Source organism: Prionailurus bengalensis, chromosome E2, assembly GCF_016509475.1.
Source record: "Prionailurus bengalensis isolate Pbe53 chromosome E2, Fcat_Pben_1.1_paternal_pri, whole genome shotgun sequence".
Taxonomy (NCBI): domain Eukaryota; kingdom Metazoa; phylum Chordata; class Mammalia; order Carnivora; family Felidae; genus Prionailurus; species Prionailurus bengalensis.
Window position 1 is genome coordinate 7,739,181 of NC_057352.1, and position 23,995 is coordinate 7,763,175.

A 23,995-nucleotide genomic window follows, 5' to 3' on the forward strand; every position below is an offset into this window, starting at 1 on the left:
CTTAGAAAGAAAGAAGGAAAGAAAGAAAGAGAGAGGGGGGAGGGAGGGAAGAAGGAAGGAAGGAAGGAAGGAAGGAAGGAAGGAAGGAAGGAAGGAAGCAAATACAACAAACAAGATAAAAATGAATAAGGACACAGGTGATCTGAACAATAGGATTAACAAACTTTATTTAGGGGCACCTGAGTGGCTCAGTTAGTTAAGCATCAGACTTCAGCTCAAGTCATGATCTCATGGTTCGTGAGTTCAAGCCCTGAGTAGGGCTCTGTGCTGACAGCTCAGAGCCTGGAGCCTGCTTCGGATCCTGTGTCTCCCTTTCTCTCTGCCCCTCTCCCCCCTCTCAAAAATAAACATTTTTTAAAAAACTTTATTTAATTGTTACATATAGAACATTGCACCCAGTATCTGAAGAATACACAATCCGTCCAAAACACACATATCTACCAGAATGGCTAAAATTAAAAAGAATCGCAGTACCGAGTGTTGGTTAACGTGTAGAGTGGCTGTAACTCTCATACGTTGATGACGGGGTGTAAATGGTAAACTGCTTTGGAAAACAGTTTGACAATTTCTGAGAAAGATGAGCGTATGTCCACCGCATGACCAAGCAGATCCACCCCTAGGTATTTATGTAAGAGCAATGAAAAAAAAAAAAAAAAAAGACTTGCCAAGAATGCTCATAGAAGCTTTCCTCATAATAGCCAAAGTGGAAACAGCCCAAATGTCCATGAAAGGGTGAATAGACAAGCTATGACATCTTCGTTCAATAGAATGCTACTCACTAATAAAAGACAAATTAACCATTGATATACCCAACAACGTAGGTGCCTGTCACAATCATTATGCTGAGTGAAAGAAGCCAGATACAAAATACCACACACTGTATGATTCCTTTTATACATGAAATTCTCGCACAGATGAAACTAACCATGGAATGAGAAGGAGAAGTAGATGTGGAAACAGTGGGAAATGATGTGAGAGAACTTTCTGAGGTGATGGAAATTTTCTAGAACTTGACAGGAGTGAGGGCTACAGGGTTCATGCATTTGTCAAAACTCATTGAACTGTATACACTTGAAACCTGGATATTACACTCTATGTCAATAAAAAAATTATACCTTCATAAAAAACTTGACACAGCATTTACAAAAAGTGACCAGATACTGAGCTATGAAGCAAGTCTCAACTCTCAAGTTTCAAAGTTATAATATACAGAGTATGTTGTCTGACCCCGCAAGGTAATTACAGCAGAAATCGGGACAAAAATAATTATGCAGAAAATCCCCACATGTTTTGATTTTCGAAATACGCTTCTAAATAACCCACAGCTTGGGGCACCTGGGGGCTCAGTCGGTTGAGTGTCCAACTTCGACTCAGGTCATGGTCTCACGGTCCATGGGCTTGAGCCCTGCATCAGGCTCTGTGCCAATGGCTGGGAGCCTGGAGCCTGCTTCAGATTCTGTATCTCCCTTTCTCTCTGTTCCTCCCCTGCTTGCGTGCTCTCTCTCTCTCTCTCTCAAAAATAAATAAAAAAATTTTTAAAAAACAAATTTTAAAAGTTTTTCTGTGCTGTTTATTAGAGACGCACCAAAAGCTCATAGAAAAATTGAAAGCAAAAGATCAGGAAAGATTTTCCAAGAAATATTACCCCTAAGAATGATAGTATAGCTTTACTGATATCAGTCATATTAGGCATTAATACTAAAACCATCACTAATCAGAGCAGGTCACTACAGAGTAATAATTCTTCATAGAAATTTATATAACAAATGCAACAATTAAAAATTTGAGTATTTCTAATAAAATAGCTTCATAACACTATAAAAATTAGTAGAAGTATACAGGGAGAAATGGATGTATGAGATTTCAACATCACTATCATGCAAAGGATTTGGTATCACACAGAGCACATTCTCCAACCAGGACGAAAGAAAATTTCAATTCAATATACACGTCAACATAATACCAATACAAACAGAAGTTAAAACTCAACCACTCATCTGAGTAATTCATGATAAAAATGAAATCATAATGGGCAAAAATGGATGAAAAAGTCATAGTGGAAAATTTTTACACCTTAAAACTGGATGATAAATTAAATATGACATATGAGGGGCATCTGGATGTCTCAGTCCAACTCTTGATCTCAGCTCAGGAAGTCATAATCTCTCCATGAGATCAAGTCCCACATCGGGCTCTGCACTGACAGCAAGGAACCTGCTTGGGATTCTCTCGTTCCCTCTCTCTCTCTGCCAACGAACCTGCTTGGGATTCTCTCGTTCCCTCTCTCTCTGCCCCTCTCCAGCTCTCTCTCATGCAAACATACACACACTCTCTCTCTCAAAATAAATAAACAAACTTTAAACAATAAAAAATATGACCTGAAAACTTGTGCGGAGCAGAAGATTTATAGCTTTAAATAATTAGATTAAGGGCACCTGGCTGGCTCAGTCAGTAGAGCAGGTGTTTTGATCTTGGAGTTGTGAGTTTGAGCCCCATGTTGGGTGTGTAGATTATTTAAAAATAAAATCTTTTAAGTGCCTGGGTGGCCCAGTCAATTGAGCCTCCAATTCTTTATTTTGGCTCAGGTCATGAGCTCCCAGTGGTGAGACTGAGCCCTCAGAGCTCTGTGCAGAGTATGGAGCTTGCTTAAGATTCTCTCTCTCTCTTTCTCTCTCTCTCTTCTCCTGTCTTTTCTCCCATTTGAACTCTATCTCTAAAATAAAATTTTTAATTAAAAATAAAATATAAGAAATAAAGAAAAAAAGAAAGGAAGGAAGAGAGGGAAAGGAAAGGAAAGGAACAGAAAGGAAAGGAAAGGAAAAAGAAAAAGGGAAAGGAAAAGGAAAATGAAAGAAAAAGAGGAATGGGTGAATATAAAGGACCCAAGGTGTTGACAAAGAATAGTGAATAACCCTAACTGAAAGGAAACTGAGGTAGAGAAACCTGCAGAAATGAAGAAGGGGGTGCTAGCTGGAGGTGAAAGCAGCTTGGGGCTCTGGATCAGAAGTCACTCTCAAAGTGATCATCCCTGGATCATGCTCTAAACACCCTGATTGGGGTCTGGGGGGTGGGTGGGCTGGGAGGGTGTGGGCTGTAAGACGGCAGTATCTGACCCCAAGGCACGTGTTCCCCAGCCATAAGGGTAGGAGAGCCCTGCAAAGGGGAGCTTGTAAGCCTCAGTGTAGCTTCTGGAAACAGTGGCAGACTCGAGGCCAGTCCAGCCCAGATTAGCCGAGTGAGTGAGTGATGGGTGGTTTCTGCATCCTGCCTCTCTGGCCCCATGTCAACCTTTGGGTCTCTGATGTCTCTGTCTCTCCATCTGTGAGTCTCTGAGTCTGTATTTCTGGCTCAGTAACCTCTTTCCTCCTCTGTCCCTCTATCTCTGTATCCTCCAGATACAGCATTCATCAGCTCTCCTGTCCAGCTCTGTATCTCCATCACCTGATTCGGTCCAGCTCTGACACTCTTGCCTTCTCTCTCTCTCTCTCTCTGCCCCCCCCCCACCCCCGCATCTCCATGTTTCTGAATCTCACGCTGTGTTTCTCTTTCTCCGATTTTTTTTGTCACTCTCATGCCATCTTCCCTCTGCTGCCACTGTTCAGAACTGTCGTTGACACTTTCTTTCTGTCTCCCTGCTGTCTCCCACTCCTGTCTCAATGTCTCTAGGCTCTGCGTCTCAGGGCTGAAGTCTGAGGGTCAGGAGGAAATGCCCTTTCTGCCGCCCTTCCCTGCCCAGACATCTCCTGGGAGATAGTGGAAGAACGGAGTGAGAGGGAGGGTGGACAGACCCGAGCTAATGGCTTCAGAACCACCCGAGGACTCGACGGACCCAGAGACTTCCCACAACTCTTGCATGGGCAAGAGAGGACCAGTCTTGGCCAGGGGGAGACTGCAAATGTGAGATGATGTGTGCACCCAGGTAGGTGTGCACCTGTTGTGTCTTGGGGAGAGGTGAAGTGTGGAGTCAGAAGGGTCCAGAAGAGGGGTTCCAATTTCTAGCTTTCTTTTTTTTTTTTTTTAATTTAAATCCAGGTTAGTTAACATACAGTGTAATAATGATTTCAGGCCAACCTCTAATGTTCCTCACAAGAGACCTTATCCTGGCTTCACCCTCCAGAACCTTCCTTGGTCTTGACCCCGCCCCCTGAGCTCTGGCCCCATCCTGAGTCCTGACTCCTCTCCGCTGTGCTCTGACCCCGCCTCCAGGAGTCCAGGCCAACGGTGGCCAAAGCCCCATCTCTAATGGCACACTATGCAGACAGCCCTGGAAGGGAGCCATCTTGCAGGGAGAAGGACTCCACTGCATCCCGCGGTGGGTTGGGTCCTCTTGGCTGTGCGCGTTGGGCTGGGGGCGGGGCTTCATCTCTGGGGTGGGCCCTGAGAAGAAGAGGGAACACTTTTCCTCAGCTGGGGAAAGATGTCAGAGGGGGAGAGGGGTTGCGACTGGGGATGGGTTGCTGCGGAATTGCTTGTGGATGGAATTGAGATGGGCCATCTCTGGTGGGAGCGCAGATGAGAGGGAGGCTGCCAGGGCCCTGAAGAGCCGGGTGGGGGTGTGGGGGAGGGGTGTGCCCATCCACAGCAGCCTACAGCATCAGGCTGGGTCCTCACGGCCTTGGTGCGCACCAAGAGCCCGCCAGCCAGACCTCAGGCTCACCAACCACAGACGGAACTCAGCCAACCACAGGGCAGGATTCGGTCAGCAGCAGCCACCTGATGTCTGGCTGGCACTTACGTCCCAGAGTGGGCTTTTCAGTCACTGTCGCCGCCCATGTGCCCGTGGGGGGGCGGGGGGTCTCTCCCTAACAGCTCTGTCCCCAGTCCGTGTCTCTGAGCCTGGGTCCTGTCCCTAGGCGACAGCCCAAGCGTCCTGCAGCACGTGAACCCCCCAGTGGTGTCTGAGGGGGTCTGCCTCCAGTGCTGTGCACTGGCACTCCTGCTACCTCAGTTCCCTCTTGATCCCCTCTCTTTGGGGGCCTCATGGGCAGCGGGGCTGAGGAAACTGTATTCCTTGCTTCACGGACCTTTGACTCAGCATCCGTGACCGGCCCCTCCACTGTGTCCATATTCGTTTCACCGACTCACACCCTCCACCGACCATTCCCTCTTGTCCCCATAATCCACTCCCACTCCCCACTCCTGAGAGGCACCCCTGCTAGTGTTTTCACTGGACATCGTGACTTGACTGTGCTCTGCAGAATGAGTATTTGTGAGCACACGTTGTAATTTATGTAAAGCTATTATGCTCCATAACTCATGGTGTGTTCACGCATTTTCACTCATGGCTGTGTTTTTAAACTCCATCCTTGGTGTCCGTGCGTCTGCTTTGTACTTCCTACTCTGCTCGGGGCCTCATGGGGATGGTCTAGCACATGTCCCACAAAGAACACGGCCACCCCTGCCTTAAGGGTGTCTCTGCCGAACCTGATGTCTCCAGACATTGCCTAATGTCCCCTGGAGGTGGTAGTGGGTGGGAATTGTCCCCATTGGAAAACCACTGGTCTTCCCCTTCTGTCGACCTCAAAGGGCCGTGGACCTGGGGCGGCGAAGGAACTGAGAAAAAGACATGACGGTGTAGCGAGGCACAGGGGACCCCGAGCCAACAGCCCGAGGCACCAAGGTTTATTGTACATCTTCTTATATACGTTTTCAGGAAAAACAGGTCAGCAATGATTAACAGAAACTTAGCAAAGCATGTCCACAATGTACATCTGATTCAGCTATTGTACATATCTTGCGTAGGAGAGCAGTCTAGCAGATACGTATGTTCTGATAAAGATCTTTACGACAGAAGCAAAGACAAAGAAGGGAGTGAACGCACTGTGCTATATACAGCTGGCTTCCTTTGAGCAAAACATCCTTATGTGCGTACTAAAGAACAGACCACATTTCCCAAGGGCGATTCACTCAGGTCTTCTCAGGTCGTTTTTAACCTTACAATCTCGATCTCGAGTTCTCTCAGATCTTGGAGCCTGAATGAATATGCGCCTCTGGTCATTGTGGTGTTCTGTGTCCCACACCCTTCCACTTCGGGACACAGGCTGGGTGGGTCCTCCACATCTGGAAAAGCCAGAGAATGCCAGAATTTCATGTGTATTTGATTTGAGTAAGGGGAGGGGGAGGGCAGGAGCATTCAACTGCTGGCCAATATGGTCTCTTTATCCACTGCACGTAGGGCATCACTTTGGTGTAGACAGCAGGCGTAGTGGGGCAGCGACATGGGATGTGGCCCCAGGACGTGATTCCTTGAAGCATACCATCACAGATCAGTGGGGTCCATGAGTCCCCCTGCGGCACAAGGGGGAGAGAATGACAAAGGTCAGCGGTGGTGGCGGGGTTCTGCCTGTGGAGCCCCAGCTCTCACACCTGGGCTCACAGAGCTCGAGACAGCGACCCCCCAGCCCCAGGAGAGGACACAGTGCTCTCCAGAGTCCATTGCCAGAGGGCCAGCGGGATTCCAACAAAGGTGACAGTGGCCCAAGTCCTGGCCAATGGGGATGGGACTTCAGGGCCCAATTTCTGTGCAGGAGGCAGGGTCCAGGAGAATAATAGTCCCAGCTGACAGGTCAGTGGGGAGGAGGAGCGGAATCCATCTACAGGACCTTCTACATCCAGGACTCATCTCTGATGTCACTTCTCCGAAACAGCTTTTTTTGACAGGATACACCTCCACAGGGCACTGGAGAGCCGTGGGAGGAGCATGGTCAGTTCTGAGATGAGAATGACCCACTGGGGCAGGACAGGGATGGAACAGAGGGGGAGAATGAGAGACAGAGGCGGGTGAAGAAGGCTGGGGTGAGGGTCCAGTCAGAACAAGGGCAAACATAGGTTGAACTAGGTAATGGACACGGAGGGACACTGGGTGAGACAGGTAGTAAGAGGGGCCAGGCTTGGGGAGGGATGGGTTGGGGGAGGGGAAGTTAGGGGTGTGCCCCAGAGACTGGGGGACTCACAGACCCAGGGGGTGGAAGAGGAAGAGCAGGGCTCTTGGTGGAAAATGCTGGGCTCAAGTGGGGCTTGAGGAGGTGAGAGGCTGGGCTCCCACCTGCGTGTTGTGAGGGGGGGACGTCGTGAGTGTAGATGTCTCCTTGGAGCTGCTCAGCTGAGAGACTGGGGCCAGAGCTCAGATCATCCTGAGTCCCGTCTGCCCCTCCCCTCGCTCGCACTCGCTCAGCACATCCTGAGGGCTCCCTTTAGAGGTATCAGGAGTGGACCCCTTCTCCCTCCCTGCCTGCACCCCGGCTAGCCCAGTCCTCACTCCGCCTCTCCTCAGCCCTGTGGTCTCACTCCCACACAGATGCCCGAGGGACCCGTGAGGTGAAGCCCTGTCCTGCTTCTGCTCAACATCGTCCATGGCCCCTGGGTCCCTCAGAGGAACGGCCGCGTCCTCCCCGTGGTGCCAGGTGAGGCCCCTTTCTTCCCTCTGGCGTCACCTTCCCCCCTCCCCTTGCTCCCTGGGCTCCATCCACACTGGCCCCGCGGACACCCTCACACACACCAGGCCCGCCTCCCCGGCCTCCTCTTCCCCCACGTTCCTCACGGCTCACCCTCACCTGCTGCAGGTGTTTCCTCCCTGTCTCCCCTTCTGCACGCCTTCTCCTCCCCCATCACACCTGCTGTCTCCCCCAGCTCCACTGGGTCACCTCCTGACATGCACTATGCCTTCTGGGTCAGGTTCACTGTTTCTGCCTGTGCCCCCTGCCACAGTGGGGCTCCAGGAGGGGGCTGCTCTCTGTCTGGTCACTGCGGGCTTCTCAGGGGCTAGGTTGGTGTTGGGCACGTGATGGATGCTGAGCTGATACGTGCTGCACGGAGAAGGGGGTGGACTGTGGTGTGGACCGAGGTGCGGGTAGTGCCGGATGGGGCGTGGAATAGGGTAGGGCAGGCGAGGAGGCCCTGGGAGGGGGGCTACAGCTGGGCCTCGCGGTGGGACAGATGCCAGGTGAACCCTCCCACCCCAGTTCTGAATCTGGTACCCCCCCCCCCCCGCCAAGCCATGGATGGCCCCAAGGGTACAGGTTGGCTCACCAGACAATTGTCGCTGTTGCCCTCCCAGGGTCTGGCGCATAACATGTGATCTGTCACCTTCTGGGAGTGGGCCTTGGCACATTCATCACTGGGCAGGAGTCTGAGGTCCACACAGTGGACATCGCCTATGTATGTGACTAGGACCCGGAGGGAAAAGGGCTGTGGCCAGACTCCTGGTGGCTCCTCAGCCCCTCCTACCTCAGACCGTGGAGTCCGGGTCCCCAGCCCTCTCTTCCTTACACCCAAGTGTCTGGGCTCCAGGCTGCACAGTCTGGCCCTGGAGTATGCTTACCAGGTTGGATGCCGCCCCAGCCAAAACTGTAGCAGATGCTCTGCAATTTGGGTTCCTGGATGGGCAGGTTCAGGATCCTCACAGTTTCTCTTTTCTGGACGGGCTCTGCCAGGCGGAGCAGCGTGAGGTCGCGGCTGTAGTGCTCTCCCGGAAGGTGGGTGTGGTTCTCCAGGAGACTCAGGTTGAATCCAGGGTGGGGGAAGCTTGTAACTCGGTCGAATAATTGGGCTGTGCCTTCCCTCTCAAACAGGTTGCGGCGACCCACCCAGAGCTGGTAATAGCTGGGGGAGAGAGAGGGTCCCAGGGAATGAGGAGAGAGGAGGGGGAGGAGATGGGGCCAGGGAGCATGGGGGAGGGTCCCGGAGAGAGAGAAGCGAGGAGTAAACACGGAGAGAGGCCGTGCAGGAAGGATTTAGAGTCATGGAGAAATAGAGACCTTGAGAAAACAGACGATTGTAACAGCATGAAGGGCAGATCCAGAGACAAAGAGAAGCAGTGAAAAAGAGAGAGCTTGAAACAGAAGCAGGAATGAGGCAGAGGGGAGAACAGTGAGCCAGAAGGAGCACAAAGGAGACAGGAGAGGAAGAGAAAAGGTCGGGGGGGGGGGGGGGGGGGGGTTGGGGAGGAGAGGCAGCAAGAGAGAGAACAAGGAGGGAGGACGGGAGGGACGGGGGAGGGGCCTGGGACCTGCTCAGGTGTAGCTGGGGCTGTGGGGTGGAGTCCCCAGCAGAGGGTGACCTGGTCCCAAGCCCAAGGATGGAGTTCCCCTCCCTCCCTCTCCCCTCCTCCCACTCCTTCCTCTTCCTCCTCTTTCTCCACCCCCCTCCTCCTACATCTCCCCCTCCTTTTCCTCTTCGTTTTCCTCCTCTGCTTCCTTCCTCTCCGCCCCCCCCATCCTTCCTCTAGGGTTCCCATTAGGCTCCAGCTGAAACCAGCCTTTCCCTGTATCCCCCTGGAGTGGATCACTATCCTGGAAGGAGGGGCTGGGCACGTGAGAAGACCCCCCTCACACAGAGACATGGTAGGACAATCCCTTCCTTTCCTCTGGGGTCCCCCTCAGTCCCATCCTGGGGGGGTGCTCAGCAGTGAAGGGGGAGAGGGAGTGAGGCAGAGACCAAGAGACACAGAGATGGAGGGTGAGACATACAGTGACAAGGATGCAGTAGAGGGACCCAGAGATGGACAGAGACAGGGAGAGACACAGTGGCCCAGAGACCAAAGACAGGGAGACAGAGATGAATCTTAGTCACACAGATACACAACAAAGCCAGTTACGGAGAGACACAGAGAGACTGGAGGGGGAGACATAGGAGCACTGTGACAAGGAGAGACAGAGAGACACAGGTACCAATAGAGTGTCTTCCTGGGGTTGTCCCTGCCACTCTCCATGACATAAACCATTAATGTCTTTCTTTCCCTGAGCCCCCCAGCCTCCCCTGAGGTTAACCCGGGACAGTGCTTGGTTTTCATTCCTGCCCCCTCCCGAGACCCTCTGCCCCACTTACTCATTTATGCAGTGGGCAGCTGTGAGCACCCACTGGGGGTGCACTAGGATGCCCCCACACCTGTTATCGGTGAAATTGTACACAAGCGTCTGCCAGGGTTGGAAATTCTTCTCACAGCCCCAGTATCCCATGGCCTGGGGATGAATCTGGGGCATAGTACCTGTGGAAAGGGTGCTAGGTCAGGGCAGGTAGGAAGGGACACTGGGTCTGGGAGGTCCTGGGCTAAAAGACGGAGCAGTGCTCTGAGGTCAAAGGGACCTTGGTCATAAAGGAGGAGACTGGGGGGCTGGGGACATGGCAAGGGGTGTGGGAAGGGTCTGGAATTCTCCATCAGTCCCTTAATTGTGTTGGTGGCCGGTCCCAGGTGGGGAGACTTTCTTCTGAGATAGACCCATCCCATGGATCTGATAGGAGACAAGGCAGCATCTGGAACAACTTGTGATGTGGAGGCCAGGTGTTTGGGAATGATTTGGAGGTCTTGGCCTGGGGGACAGGTGGCCTTGGTGGAGGTGTTGGCTCAGAGAGGAGGAAAGGGTTCTAGGAACCAGTGTTAAGGACCCCAAAAGAGAGGGTCACTGATTAGAAGGGAAGAATTTGGGGGGTCTTAAGGTGCCTCAGGCTTAGATACTTCTATGCCTAGGATGGGATTTTCAGGTTCTGAGAAGGTTTCAGTATTTAAGGGATGGGGCAGAGAGCCAACAGCTGGATGGCAAAGGTCACCCAGGGGGTCAGGAACCACAGCACTGAACCCTAGAGAACTAGGAGGAGGGAGGGGATGATTAGGATCCCAGGGTCCGGTGAGGAGGGGGCACTCCTTGGAAGAATTGGGGAACCCCAAAGACAGAGACAGAGATGGCCCCAGGCTGTGTCTGTCTGGTAACTGTCTGAGGAAGCAGGAGGCCAGTGTGGCAGTAAGGACTGTGAGGAATGAGCAGTGTGGAGAGCTAAGGAAGGTTTTGGGGTGAGAATGGGAGAGGTAGGAGGCACCTGGTACCCTGTCGGGGCTGGACTGAGGGCTGGAAAAATGGGCTGCACTGCCTGGTGAGAGGGGAAGGCCTTATGCAGGCAGGGGGTGGGTGAGGGTTTCATGAGAGTCAGGGCCCCTTTCCCTCTCCCAGATCCACTATACTCACCGGTCAGCCCCAGGGACATTGTCAGGCACAGGACCAAGAACCACATGGTGGCAGGGGTGTCCAAGAGGTGGCAGACAGTGAGCTAGTAGCTGGGGAGCAGCCTCGGGGAGGCTTTAAATACCTACACCCCCAGGGCCCCGCCCCTACTTGGCTGCCACCCAGAAGCTGGCCAAGGCCTGCCCTTCCTTCTGGGTGTGGACAGCCCCAGCCCCCCACCCCCAGCGCTATGGAAGGGATGACAGAGTAAGCACCTGTTGTTCTTAGGTCCTCAACCATGCTTATGGTTATCCATGGTTATGGTTAACCATGCTTATCCTTAACCATGCTGGATGTATTCCAGGGTCTGAGACCAAAGGGGCCAGGGCTTATGGCTCTGTCGCCTTGCTCGCAGTGAGGGGGAGGCCCAGAAAGACAGAATCCACAGCTTTGGAGAATCTTGATGCCCATTACAAAGCCTCAGATGCCTAAACCCCAAGTGAGATTTTGCACACCAAAGCCCATTGTACCTTCAAATACTTGCACTATGTCTCTGGAGCTCTCTGACCTCTGCACCTCCCTGAGCCAAGATGCCTGTTCCCCCAACTTCCCAGATCCCTGAACCATGAGCTTTGGCTTTCAGAACTCCCTGATTCCTATACTTCCAGATGCAGGAACTAGTTCCCCTATTACATTGTTCCCCTAAAAATCAATTCTTGGGATCTCAGAGCTCCACAATCCCAGGGCTTACCAAACTGAGATATGAAATCCCAAAGGTCTCCTGGGGTGAGTTTCCTAGCATCTCAAAATCCAGCGTTCTGCAAATGCTGGGGTCCCAACATCACAACCCGTCTCAACTCCCCAAACCTCTTCCTGGGCACCTGATGACCCAGGACACGCAGATGACCTGACCTTCCAGGTCAAGAGTATCCTCTAGGAAATCCAGTGGCCCCGTTCCAGTAAATTTTTAGATCTCGGGGGACACCGAGCTAGTGAACCTCAGGATTAAGTGGCATTGAAAATCACATTTGGGGGGGGGTGCCTGGATGGCTTGGTTGGTTGAGTGTCCAACTTCAGCTCAGGTCATGATCTCACAGGTTGTGAGTTCAAGCCCTGCCTTGGGCTCTGTGCTGACAGCTCAGAGCGTGGAGCCTACTTCAGATTCTGTGTCCACCTCTCTCTCTGCCCCTCCCCCACTAACACTCTGTGTCTCTCTCTCAAAAATAAATAAACATTAAAAAAAAGAAAATCACATTTTGGAGTCTCAGAAAAGAAGGAAAAGGTAAAGCCTCATGACCTCCAATGTTGACCTGCAAGGTTTCCTCGGGGCTATAGAAAGAATATCTGTGTCCCCTCAAATTCATATACAGAACTTCTACTCCCCAGTGTGAGAGTTGGAGGAAATGGAGCTTTGGGGAAGTATTATGTCATAAAGGTGACCCCTTTGCCATGTTAAAACACAGCGAGAAGACAGCCATCTATGAGCCATGAAGCAGGCTCTCACCTGTGGGACACATGTAGGTCCAACCCCTGCCATGTGAAGCACTTGATCAAATCTTCCCCCTCTCTGAGCTGAGGAACATGAGAAGCTCCCAAGATAGGAAGTGAGAGAAGTGGTCTCAGACACTCACAAGTTAAGACCATAAAGGCTGGGGTAAAAGAATATACTTAGTCAGTGATCTGACCTCCCCCCCACACAGATCAGTGTCACCCTACGGGAGAAGTATGGCTCAGACTGAGTGAGGAACCTCTGGATACAGGCCCCAATCCCCATCCTAATCCCCACACACAACCTCAACCCAATCCCAGTACAGCCCAAACCAACCAGCCCCAACCCCACACAGGTCCAACCCGAGGCAAACGAACCCACCCAATTTAGCCTAACCAAACACAGCCCCCACATCTTCTCCATTCAAAATCAAACCAAACCCACATCGTCCTCACATCCAGCACAACCCAATCTTAACCTCCAGATCTTCTACATCCCCAGTACATCTCCCACCATCCCCAATTCAACCCCCACATCTTTCCCATCCAAATCAAACCAAAACCATTCCAAACGCTAACAATGCCATCTAAAACCAACCCTCGGGCGCCTGGGTGGCTCAGTCGGTTGGGCATCCGACTTCGACTCAGGTCACGATCTCGCGGTCCGTGAGTTCGAGCCCCACGTCGGGCTCTGGGCTGATGGCTCAGAGCCTGGAGCCTGCTTTTGATTCTGTGTCTCCCTCTCTCTCTACCCCTCCCCCATTCATGCTCTGTCTTTCTCTGTCTCAAAAATAAATAAATGTTAAAAAAAAAACATTTAAAAATAATAATAATAATAAAAATAAAACCAACCCTCACAATATCCAGCCCAAAGCTTATCCAGCCCAATCCAACCCTGTTCCCAGTACAAACCATAACCACAACTCCACCTCCATTCTTTTTTTTTTTTTAATTTTTTTTCCAACGTTTTTTTTATTTATTTTTGGGAGAGAGAGAGACAGAGCATGAACGGGGGAGGGGCAGAGAGAGAGGGAGACACAGAATCGGAAACAGGCTCCAGGCTCCGAGCCATCAGCCCAGAGCCTGACGCGGGGCTCGAACTCCCGGACCGCGAGATCGTGACCTGGCTGAAGTCGGACGCTTAACCGACTGCGCCACCCAGGCGCCCCTCCACCTCCATTCTAACTTTTCCTACTCCATCCCCAACCCTATCCAAAGCCTTTTCTCTGGGGCAAGGGAAACCCTACCTAACCCCATCCCACTCCTAAGCCTGCCCACATCCTTCCTCCACCCATGATCCCCTCTAAGCTATGACCTCACAGGAGTCTGTGCTCCCACCCTCCCTGCCTGCACACAACATGGTGTTCAGCAGGGGGCCTGGGGAGTCCTTGTTACAAGATGTGGCCAAGATAGCACTGTCCTTGCACAATGCAATGTGTCAGGGAGACTGATTCACTGGGGAGGTAAGTGAGTTTAGAGTGGACCCATAAGATCAGGCCTCTAATCCCTCTGCCAACAAACCCGAGTCCTGGCTTTTGGATAGCAGCCTTGTGACCCTTCTCAAGCACCTTGCTACCCCCTGCCTTCCAGGGTTTCTGAGCTCCTTATCCCACAAAGGCCTAAGTCAGACCCAAGCAGGCCATGTCTACAAGGGGGCAGTCATGGGCAGTGCCATGCAGTACATGTGACTAATGGGGCCACATGACTTGGCCAAACTCTATGTCATACAAGGTTACGAATGTGGTCATACTATTTCAGGAATGTGCACACATGAGAATCAGAGGTTTAGACTTAAGTACTGATATGGACAGCACTTGAAGCTGAAATTCACTTGACGTATACATGTGATGCCAGAATCACAGCAGGTGTTCATATGTGCATATGGATGTAGGTAGTTAAGACATAAGTGCATATGCACACATACGCAAAGCTTTGGATGTACAAACTCAGACCTAAATTCACAGTCTCCAATGGAGATCTGGACATCCAGTGTCAGACATGCACACACTTGTACACAGGGTCTAGACATACAAGCTGGGGTCCTGATAAGGATACACAGGGCAGAGGCATCCATATGCACTCAGGCCCCTAAAGACATGTTCACAAACATGCATCTGTAAAATGGTATTATATCCAGAATTTTACCTAAGTGTGTTTCCATTTCCTCATCTGTTAAATGAGGGTTGTTGTAAGGTTAAATAGGTGTGTGTGCGTGTGTGTGTGTGTGTGTGTGTGTGTGTTTCACAATGCTTAGAACATAGCAACTGCTTAATAAATATTAGTTCCTTTAATCAAGGATACATGATATATATGGGGCATATATTTGGATATTCAAGTTGTGGACACAAATATGGTCAAAGTCAAACATATGTGCAGACCCCAAAAAGATAGCCAAGGTCAAATACTTGATGAATCTGCAAACCACTTAGTGATGATTCAAAGTTGCGGGCACAAACACAGAGACCAAGCATTCAGATGTGGCCTTAGTGAATCAGACCCCAGGGCATCACCTGGACACAGGGCTGGGCATTGAAGATGTAAGAGACATAGCCGGAGATACAGGCAGCCAGGACCGGACATATTTACCCATATCTACATCAGCCTCCAAGCCAGATGCTTGATATTCAAGGTCTCTCATTGGGTTTCACATATGATGACAAGGTTCACAATTGCAGGCAAGTAGGAGACAGGTAGGGCTTTGCACTCTTGCCACATATAGATACACACACACACACACACACACACACACACACAGGTGCCAACACTGGGGCAGGATTTGATATAGATCCTACGGATCCAATGACCACGCTAATCCCCCTGTTGTTGGGATCTGGATCTGGAACTCTGGTGACCACAGGGCAGCAGATGTAGTGGATGAAGTGCTTGAGGAAAACAGAGTGATGTTGTCTTACAGGGAAAGGTACAGGGTGAGAACTGGCTCATGTTGGGAGAAATTCTCCAGTGGTATGTCACATGTCTTCAGAGCAAAGGAATAAATACATTTTATACTCTAGACTGTCTATCAAGTTTGTTTGTCCATCATGCAGCCTTTCAAGATAGTATCTCCCTCAGAGAAGGTTTGTTTGCTGTCCATGATAACCAAGATAATATCTGTTTACGGCCAAGGACGTTAAACAAAGTATGTCCCTCCAAGCATGTTTGCATATGGCCCAGAATTATAAAGATAATATCTCCATCAGGGACAAATTTGGGGCAGGTTTGCCTGCAGACCCCTTATCCTTAAGATTAAGGATTCCTAAGCTCCAAAGGCATCTGGGTGGCTCAGTCAGTTAAGCTTCCAACTCTTGGTTTCAGCTCAGATCATGATCTCATGGTTTCATGAGTTTGAGCCCTGCGTCGGGCCGCACTGACAGTGCAGAACCTGCTTGGGATTCTCTGTCTCCCTCTCTCTCTCTCTGCCCCTCTCCCACTAGCGCTCTGGCCTATCTCAAAATTAAAAAAAAAAAAAAAAAAAGGTTTCTAAGCTCCAGTCCTTCCTTCCTTGGCTGTGGCACAAACCACTGTGTGCACAGGATCCACCTATGCTCCTCTGATCACCCCCATGGGACTTGGGGGGCAAGGCAAACTGAGGCGAATATAAAACTCATGCTACCTGCTGCGCCATGAAGAGAAAAATCCTGCCTCTGACCCAGGATCTGGCGTGTTCTGCCAGTACTCATGAAACTGGCCAGCTAATGTTTGTTTGCGAGTCAATAAAATCGTACACTCTTCAGAGTTCTTGACAAACAGCTAGGCACTGAGGCACCACCTGGTCAGATTGAGCTGGGGTGGATAGGGAACCTGCTGCACGAAGCAACGTGGTGGAGGACAGACCAGGACTGAGCTGAATTCTGGGGGAGAGTTGTAAGCTGTGGAGAAGCTGGACCCTTCTCCCAGATGGATCCCTCCAGACACAAATTCATTCCACCTGCTGCTTGAGAAAATTCCTTTCACATCTCATGTCCCTCCCCATCCTGCAAAGAGCTCTTCCTTCCAGGTTCTCTATCTGGGGCGAGTATACTGTTCCCTGAGGCATGAGGACAGACCCCAGCTGCTTCACAGCCTTGAAAACACAGGCCATATCGGGGCGCCTGGGTGGCGCAGTTGGTTAAGCGTCCGACTTCAGCCAGGTCACGATCTCGCGGTCTGCGAGTTCGAGCCCCGCGTCAGGCTCTGGGCTGATGGCTCGGAGCCTGGAGCCAGTTTCCGATTCTGGGTCTCCCTCTCTCTCTGACCCTCCCCCGTTCATGCTCTGTCTCTCTCTGTCCCAAAAATAAATAAACGTTGAAAAATAAAAATTAAAAAAAAAAAAAAAAAGAAAACACAGGCCATATCACACTTGCTCCCTGGATCTTCTCCATGCCCGAGGCTGTAACTCAGACCACATCTCTATTTGGACCCTCTCCACATTATCCTCCCTTTAGTCAGGGTTTCCCCATATGCAGCCTTTCTGACTTCAGGATGTTCTTCCTTCCCAATCATGCCTTCCTTTTAGCAAGAATCACCCAGATGGCTGATTTCATTTGGCATTGTAATTTGGCCACTCATGGGGGGATGGGCAGACAGAGAGGGAGAGAGAATCTCAAGCCGGTTCCACACCATCACTGTAGAGCCTGATGAGGGGCTCCATCCCACGAACCGTGAGACCATGACCTGAGCCAAAATCAAGAGTTGGATGCTCAACTAACAAAGCCATCCAGGTGCCCCCACGTGGTAACATATTCTTTATCTAGGATTGCTACTCTGGTCCATTTAACGGGTGAACAGAAAAGCCATTAGCTGGCAGTGGACCTCAGAACAAATGAAGGCTCAGCAACAGGTCCAGTCAGCCATACAAGCTGCACTGTCATTCGGTCTGTGTGAACCAAGAGATCCAAAGGTTTCATCACTCGGTCACTGTTGAGGGTTAAATCTGCCAGCAACAAAAACCAACACATAAGGCACCATTTTTAGGGGTGACTACCCAGCCTCCTGTTGGCAGGTTGATGACATTAGACCACTCTCATCATAAAAGGGCAAGTGTTTTCTTCTTACTGGAAGAGTCATTTACTCTGGTTATAGAGTTCCCATCACTACATACAATGACTCTGCCAAAAGAGCCATCTATGAACTTACAGAAAGCCTTACCCACTGCCATCGTATCCCACACAACATTGCTTCTGATCAAGAATCTCATGGGCCCCTGGGTGGCTCAGTTGGTTGAGCATCCCACTCGATTTTGGCTCAGGTCATAGGGGCAGAGGAGCAGAGGGGGTTCTGGGGAAATGTGTGAGGGTTGTTGGGAAGCATCTGGAATTCTAGAACTATCCCTGGTATTGTGGGTTAGTGGCATGTCCTGGGTGGGAAGACTATGTTGAGAGCAGAGCCAACCACAAGGATCAGGCAGTAGACAAGAAGGCAAGTGGTCTAAGGGTTGGGTGATTTGAGGTCTCACACTAGAGGATAGGAGGCTGTGGGGTCTGGAGTATTAAGAGTTTCCAGAAACCCAGGATAAGGGGCCCAGAGTGTGAGAGGCTGAGAAAGGAAAGTTTTAGTGAGTCCCATGATGGAGAAACTTATAAGGCCTGGAGTGAGCTTTGGAGGTTGTAGAAGATCACTGACTTAGGTGATAGTTCTGGTGGGCTGAGAAGAGCATCTTGGATGGGCTTAGGGTGTTTGGGAGCAGGGTTCCAGGACTGAGGTTGGAAACAGTCAGCTTGGCTGAGGGCTGAGAGAATTGGGTATTCCCGGGCCACGGCATGATAGAGAGAGTGAGGGTCAAGGCTGGGAGTGTCTCCTATGAGCTGCTGGTATTCTAAGAGGGAGTAGGAGTCCCAAGGACAGGGCTGGGGTCAAGGTGGACTGCACTCAGGAGGAGAGAGGTGAGCGACAGTCATCTTGGGATGGAGTGAGGATGGCCTTTTGTTTCTGAAGACAATGGAAGTCATGGACTGAGGTAATGGAGGGACTTGGGATTCTCTTAAGGGTGGTCTCAGGGCAAGTATGGAAAAGGTGGCAAAGCACTTAAAGGCCTAGGGATCCTGGTTCACTTGGCTACCCCAATCAAGAGTATTCTCATGCAAAATCCAGCACCCCCTGCAACAGACTATGTAGGTCTCAGGAGCTAGATTTATGCACCTCAAGGTTAGTCTTTGGAGCATCTCAGAGGTAAAATAGGAAGGTTCTCTAGGTTTCCACAATTTTGATGACCAAGGCTGTTCAGGAAAACCAAACCAACTCATGAGGTCCAACCTAAGATACGTGTTAAAAACTTGATAGAAAATCTTCCTCCTTTCTTAGTTAAGCAACCAGAGAAACTGTCAAGATAATGAATAAAAAATAAGTGGACGCTGAGGGGTGCCCTCCTGGATCAGTCAGTAGAGCATGAGATTCTTGATCTCAGAGTAGTGGTGCAGGTGAGTTTTGAGGCCACATTGGGGCAGTGTTACTTTTTAAAAAATATAATAAAATCTCTTCCTTAAAAAAATAAATTAGGGGCACGTGGGTGGCTCAGTCAGTTAAGTGTCGAACTCTTGGTTTTGGCTCAGGTCATGATCTCACGATTCACAAGTTCGAGCCCCACATCTGGCTTCACACTGAAAGCACAGAGGGATTCTCTCTCTCCCTCTCTCTCTGCCCCTCCCTTGTGTGCTCTTTCTCTCTCTCTCTCTCAAAATAAATGAACTTTAAAAATCTTTTTTTTTTTAAAGTGTGCGTTGAACATCTGAAACTAATACAACACTGTATGTTAAATACACTGGAATCAGGGGCGCCTGGGTGGCTCAGGCAGTTGGGCATCCGACTTCAGCTCAGGTCATGATCTCACAGTCCGTGAGTTTGAGCCCCGCGTCAAGCTCTGTGCTGACAGCTCAGAGCCTGGAGCCTGTTTCAGATTCTGTGCCTCCCTCTCTCTCTGACCTTCCCCCATTCATGCTCTGTCTCTCTCTGTCTCAAAAATGAATAAACGTTAAAAAAATTTTTAAAACAATACTGGAATCAACAGCAACAAAAAAAGTGGGCAGAGATAAACCCATTTTAAGACCATCAAGACTACAGAAGACGAATACAGCTAGCCAAAGTCCTGATCCCTCACATGCAGATCAGGGGTTCTCCCAAGTCACCCTGTGGAGAGAGGACCTTCTGGATCCAGCAGCCCATCCCCATCCTAACCCTCATCCACAACCCCAACCAAAATCTCACCTGACCCAATGCAACTCAATCCAGCCCAACCCCATACAACTCCAACTCAACTCATTTCAACTCAATCCAAGTTCTGGCCAATGGCCCGTCCACGGTGAAGCCTTGAAGTCTAAGATTCTTGGACAGCTGACATCCAGCCTCTCTCATACACCTTTCCACCATGGCTCCCTGTGATCCTGGGCTCCTTGTCAGACACCAGGATTCAGCCAGATGCCATGTGGGCTCCACCCACGAAGGGGAAAGCATGGGCAGCACCATGGGCAGTGCAAGTGGTGGGTGAGGTGGCACAGGTGGGGCCAGTTGCAGCAACATGGTGTCATGGTGGCAACCTTGTGTCTCACAACTCTTGCTGGATGATGCATGAAACAGCCCACAGTATCTCTTGGGTATTGTGTTTACACAGAGTGTGCTCACCACAAGCACCCATGTGGGGCTGTGTAGGCAGGGGCTATGCACAAGGAGAGTGCAGGGTACACAAAAAGACTGAAGTGCTAGCAAGCTGGGCTCTCTCAACACTGTGGGGTGCTAGAGTTCCAGTTATCCACTGGTAACATCCTAGAGCCAGGGTCCAAGCCCTGTGTCTCAGGTTCCTTGGAGTCCCAAGGCACACACACACTGGGGTCCAGCCTCCTAACTCCAGTACATCCTTCCACGTAGTATGGGAGTTGGGAAATGTCCCGTATCCTTTTCCCCAACCCTGGAGTCCAGGTCTCTAGACTACTTCCCACAACATCCAGGAGCCAACCCCCAGACCTCTCCATCCCCGGATCCAGAATCCTGTTGTTCTGAGTTATTCAGTCATGCCTCATCAGGACCACAAGCCCTGCATTGTCACAGCCTTTGTCAGTGGGCCCCATGTAGCCTATTGTGTGGGGAGAGGAGGGAAGCAACCCAGTTAAATGTCCACACACTGAGGGTCACTTGCCAGGGCTGGGAGTGGAGCTCACCCTCCTCACCTTCCAGGAACTTGTCACCTTACTGAGTTTCTGGGCAAGTAAGTGGAAAATCCCTGAGGACAGGAACCTTCCCCTCTACTGTTACCACTTCCCTGTGCCCTGCTCTACCTACATATTATTCACGTGTGCTTTTCCTGCAACTTCTCCAGAAGCCCCTGGGTTTTTTTTAAGCAATATTCTTTCTTTAGGTTTTACAACTGCTGCTTATTTTTCCAGAATTTACCCCCACCTCCTCTGACCTCATTTGCTATAGACTTGTGTGTGCATGTGTGTGTGTGTGTGTGTGTGTGTGTGTGTGTGTGTCATGGCTTCAGTGTCCACAGATATATTCCTAAGATCACAGCCATACACGCAGACATATACATTAGGCAGGATTTGCACATACAGGTCAAATGACCACATTCTGTCTGGGCAGCTTGGGGAAACATGGATGTGGTAAGTAAGACATATGGAAGAATGGACGAGGTTGTCCTGAAGTAATGATGGAGGGTGTGCTGTGAACAGTGCTGGGGTAGAATTCTCCATGGACCCTCATGCTTCTGCATGTCTTGTGAGCAATGGAATTAACATATTTTGCTTGGATAGGATGCTGGTGTAGCAAGCAGCCTTAAATGGTTATTTTCCTCAGAGCAGTTTGTTTACTCTCCGGGACAATAAAAACTTCTCTCCAGAAAAATCTGTTTATTGTCCTAGCTAATAAATATAATGCCCCACCCTCACAAAGATTTATTTGCTGTCCAAACAATAAATATGTCTCCAGGGCATATCTGTTTATAGCCCAGATTAATAAAGATAATATCTCTCTCCTGAGCAAAGATTGAGAAGATTTCCTTCCAGCCCGCTGGTAAGATTGTGGATTTCTAAGCTCGGTTTCCTCAGTTATGGTACAAAATACTATGTCTGCAGCATAAGCCTAGAGATGGTTGACTCCCTCAACTCGATAAAGAACAAAAATCTCACGGATCACACTGGTTAATAGTGAGAGACTAGATGCTTTCCCCCTATGAGTGGAAACAAGGAAAGGGTGTCTTTTTCAACTACTCTTATTCAGCATTATATTGGAAGTCTTAGCTAATGCAATGAGACAAAAAAAATGAAAACAAAAACAAAAAAACAAAAACCCCACTAAACTAAACTAAAGGTATGCAAATTAGAAAAGAAAAAAATAAGATGATCTTTGCTCCTAGATGACATAACTGTCTTTGTAAAGTCACAAAAAAAAATTTTTTTTTTACAAAAACTCCTGGAATTGATAAGCAATGATAATAAGGCTGTGTTAACCCTAAAAATAAAACTGTCAGTCATGTTACCAGCAAGATGGGTTTATTCAAGAGCAGCAGAGAACAATTCAAGATAAGAGAGCTATGGCACAACCATATGCAAATCCAGAGAACAAAAGGGAAACAGTCTTTTATAGAGGAAATGAAAGAGTGGGAGGGTCTGTTATAAACAAAAAGCCCATTGGAGTGACTGGGAGTTTGGAGTGTAGTGGCTTTTCATTGCCTGAGTTGTGACAGTCTCTCACTGGTGGGACTGTTGCCTGGAAAGGCGAAAATATTTCTTTCTCCTGTGCTATTAAAGTATAGGCTTCTTCCTACTTAAAGTGCAAGGAATATCTCTTTTTGTTGGGATCTGCAATTGACAAATGGTAGAGCGTAAGAGCTCCACTTTCTGGACCCAGACACTATTGTAAATATCCTTTTATTAATTTTTGCAGTGGCAAGATGCAAGGATAATATATAGGAGTTAATTGTCTTTTTATATACCAGCAATGAACATTTGGAATTTGGGATTAAAAACACAATCCCATTTACATTAGCACTCACAAAAATGGGGATCTTAGGAACAAATCTAACAAAATGTGTGTAAGGTCCATATAAGGCAACTACCACACTCTGATGAAAGAAACCAAAGAAAGTCTAAATAACTGGAGAGATATTCCATGTTCACAGAGACATTCAATATTTTAATATGTCAGTTTTTTCCCAACTTGATTTCCAGAGTCAGTGAAATCCCAATCAACATCCCAGAAGGTTACTTTGTGGATAATGACAAACTGATTTTAAACTTTATATGGGAAGGGGTGGTTCAGTCAGTTAAGCAGCCGACTTCAGCTCAGATCGTGATCTCATGGTTTGTGAGTTCGAGCCCCGCGTCGGGCTCTGTGCTGACAGCTCAGAGCCCAGAGCCTGCTTCGGATTCTGTGTCTCCCTCTCATTCTGCCCCGACCCCACTCACGCTCTGTCTCTCTCTCAAAAATAAATAAACGTTAAAAAAAAATGTTAAACTTTATATGGAAAGGCAAAACACCCAGGATAGCCAGGTTTAGAGTTTTGAGGCCAGCCAGGCGCCCCCCCTTTCCACCATTTTAAATTCTATAAGCCCTATCTCCCACATTTTGCCACATTTTTCCTTTTGCTATTTTTTTTCTCTTTCTGAGACCTTAATGTCAGCATCTGTACCTCCAGCCTCCATTTCTTTTAGCATTTCTTTAAAATTTTTCTTTCTCTTTCCTTCTGGTCTGATAAGTCATTATTGTGTTCTTCAGCTGTATTCCACTCTGCTACTCATCTGTAATGGTTTTTACTTTTTACAACTACTACATTAATTTAGCAGGCCTGTGGTGCTCAAACCACGCATAGTCCAAAGAAAGGACTGGCCCTTGAGTGGCTTCTGGGAGGTAATATCTGATGTCTTGGAATATCCTGCCTGGGAAGAGTGCCTTAGCATACCTGGCGTCTTGAGTCATGCCAGAGAGTTTGTGCTAACAATGTGATTTATGGTGAGCATAAATGTTTTTGTACACCTGGGGCCTGGGCCGCGCTGTATCAGTTGGACCTCTGGAAAGACTGGTGACTGAGTAGTTAAGGTCAGTTGTGCAAGCACTCCAATTCTACTGACCTCCACTCTAAACTCTGGACACCAAGGCTTGGGTGAGAAATACTTTGTACTTGTCCCACATTGTTTCTGGGGAGAATCAAGTGCTGCTCATATGACTCCACCGGGAGAGAGAACTGCAGGTCAGTCCCTGGTTTCTCCACACTTCAATCAATATACCTGCTTCCTTGGCTGATTTTAATGTGTGTCCTGTCACTGTAATAAACCATATAAACCACAGTATAACAGCCTTTCTAAGTTCCTGAATCCTCTAGCAAATCATTAAATCTGAGGGTGTTTTGGGGGACCCCCAACATACTCCCCATGGTAAGGCAGCTTCCAGGGACTCCAGCCTCTTCCCCTAGTCTGTCCCCTCACAACATAATGCTGCCCCTACTGGGTGCCCAGGTGGCTCAGTTGGTTGAGCATCCAACTTTGGCTCAGGTCATGATCTCACAGTTTGTGAGTTTGAACCCCATATGGGGCTGTCTGCTGTCAGCATGGAGCCTACTTTGGATCCTCTGTCCCCCACCCCCCATCTCCCCTGCTTGCTTGCTCTCT

At 49.4% G+C, this 23,995-nt stretch overlaps 1 long non-coding RNA gene across 1 annotated transcript; it reads right to left on the reverse strand.

The window, feature by feature from the left end:
* Nucleotides 1-5,575: 5,575 nt before the first annotated feature.
* Nucleotides 5,576-8,920, reverse strand: LOC122493803. The gene is made up of 2 exons (XR_006300042.1): nucleotides 8,321-8,920; nucleotides 5,576-6,288 (listed from the first exon to the last, which is right to left on the reverse strand). It is a non-coding gene; the product is annotated as an uncharacterized LOC122493803 (long non-coding RNA).
* Nucleotides 8,921-23,995: the final 15,075 nt, after the last annotated feature.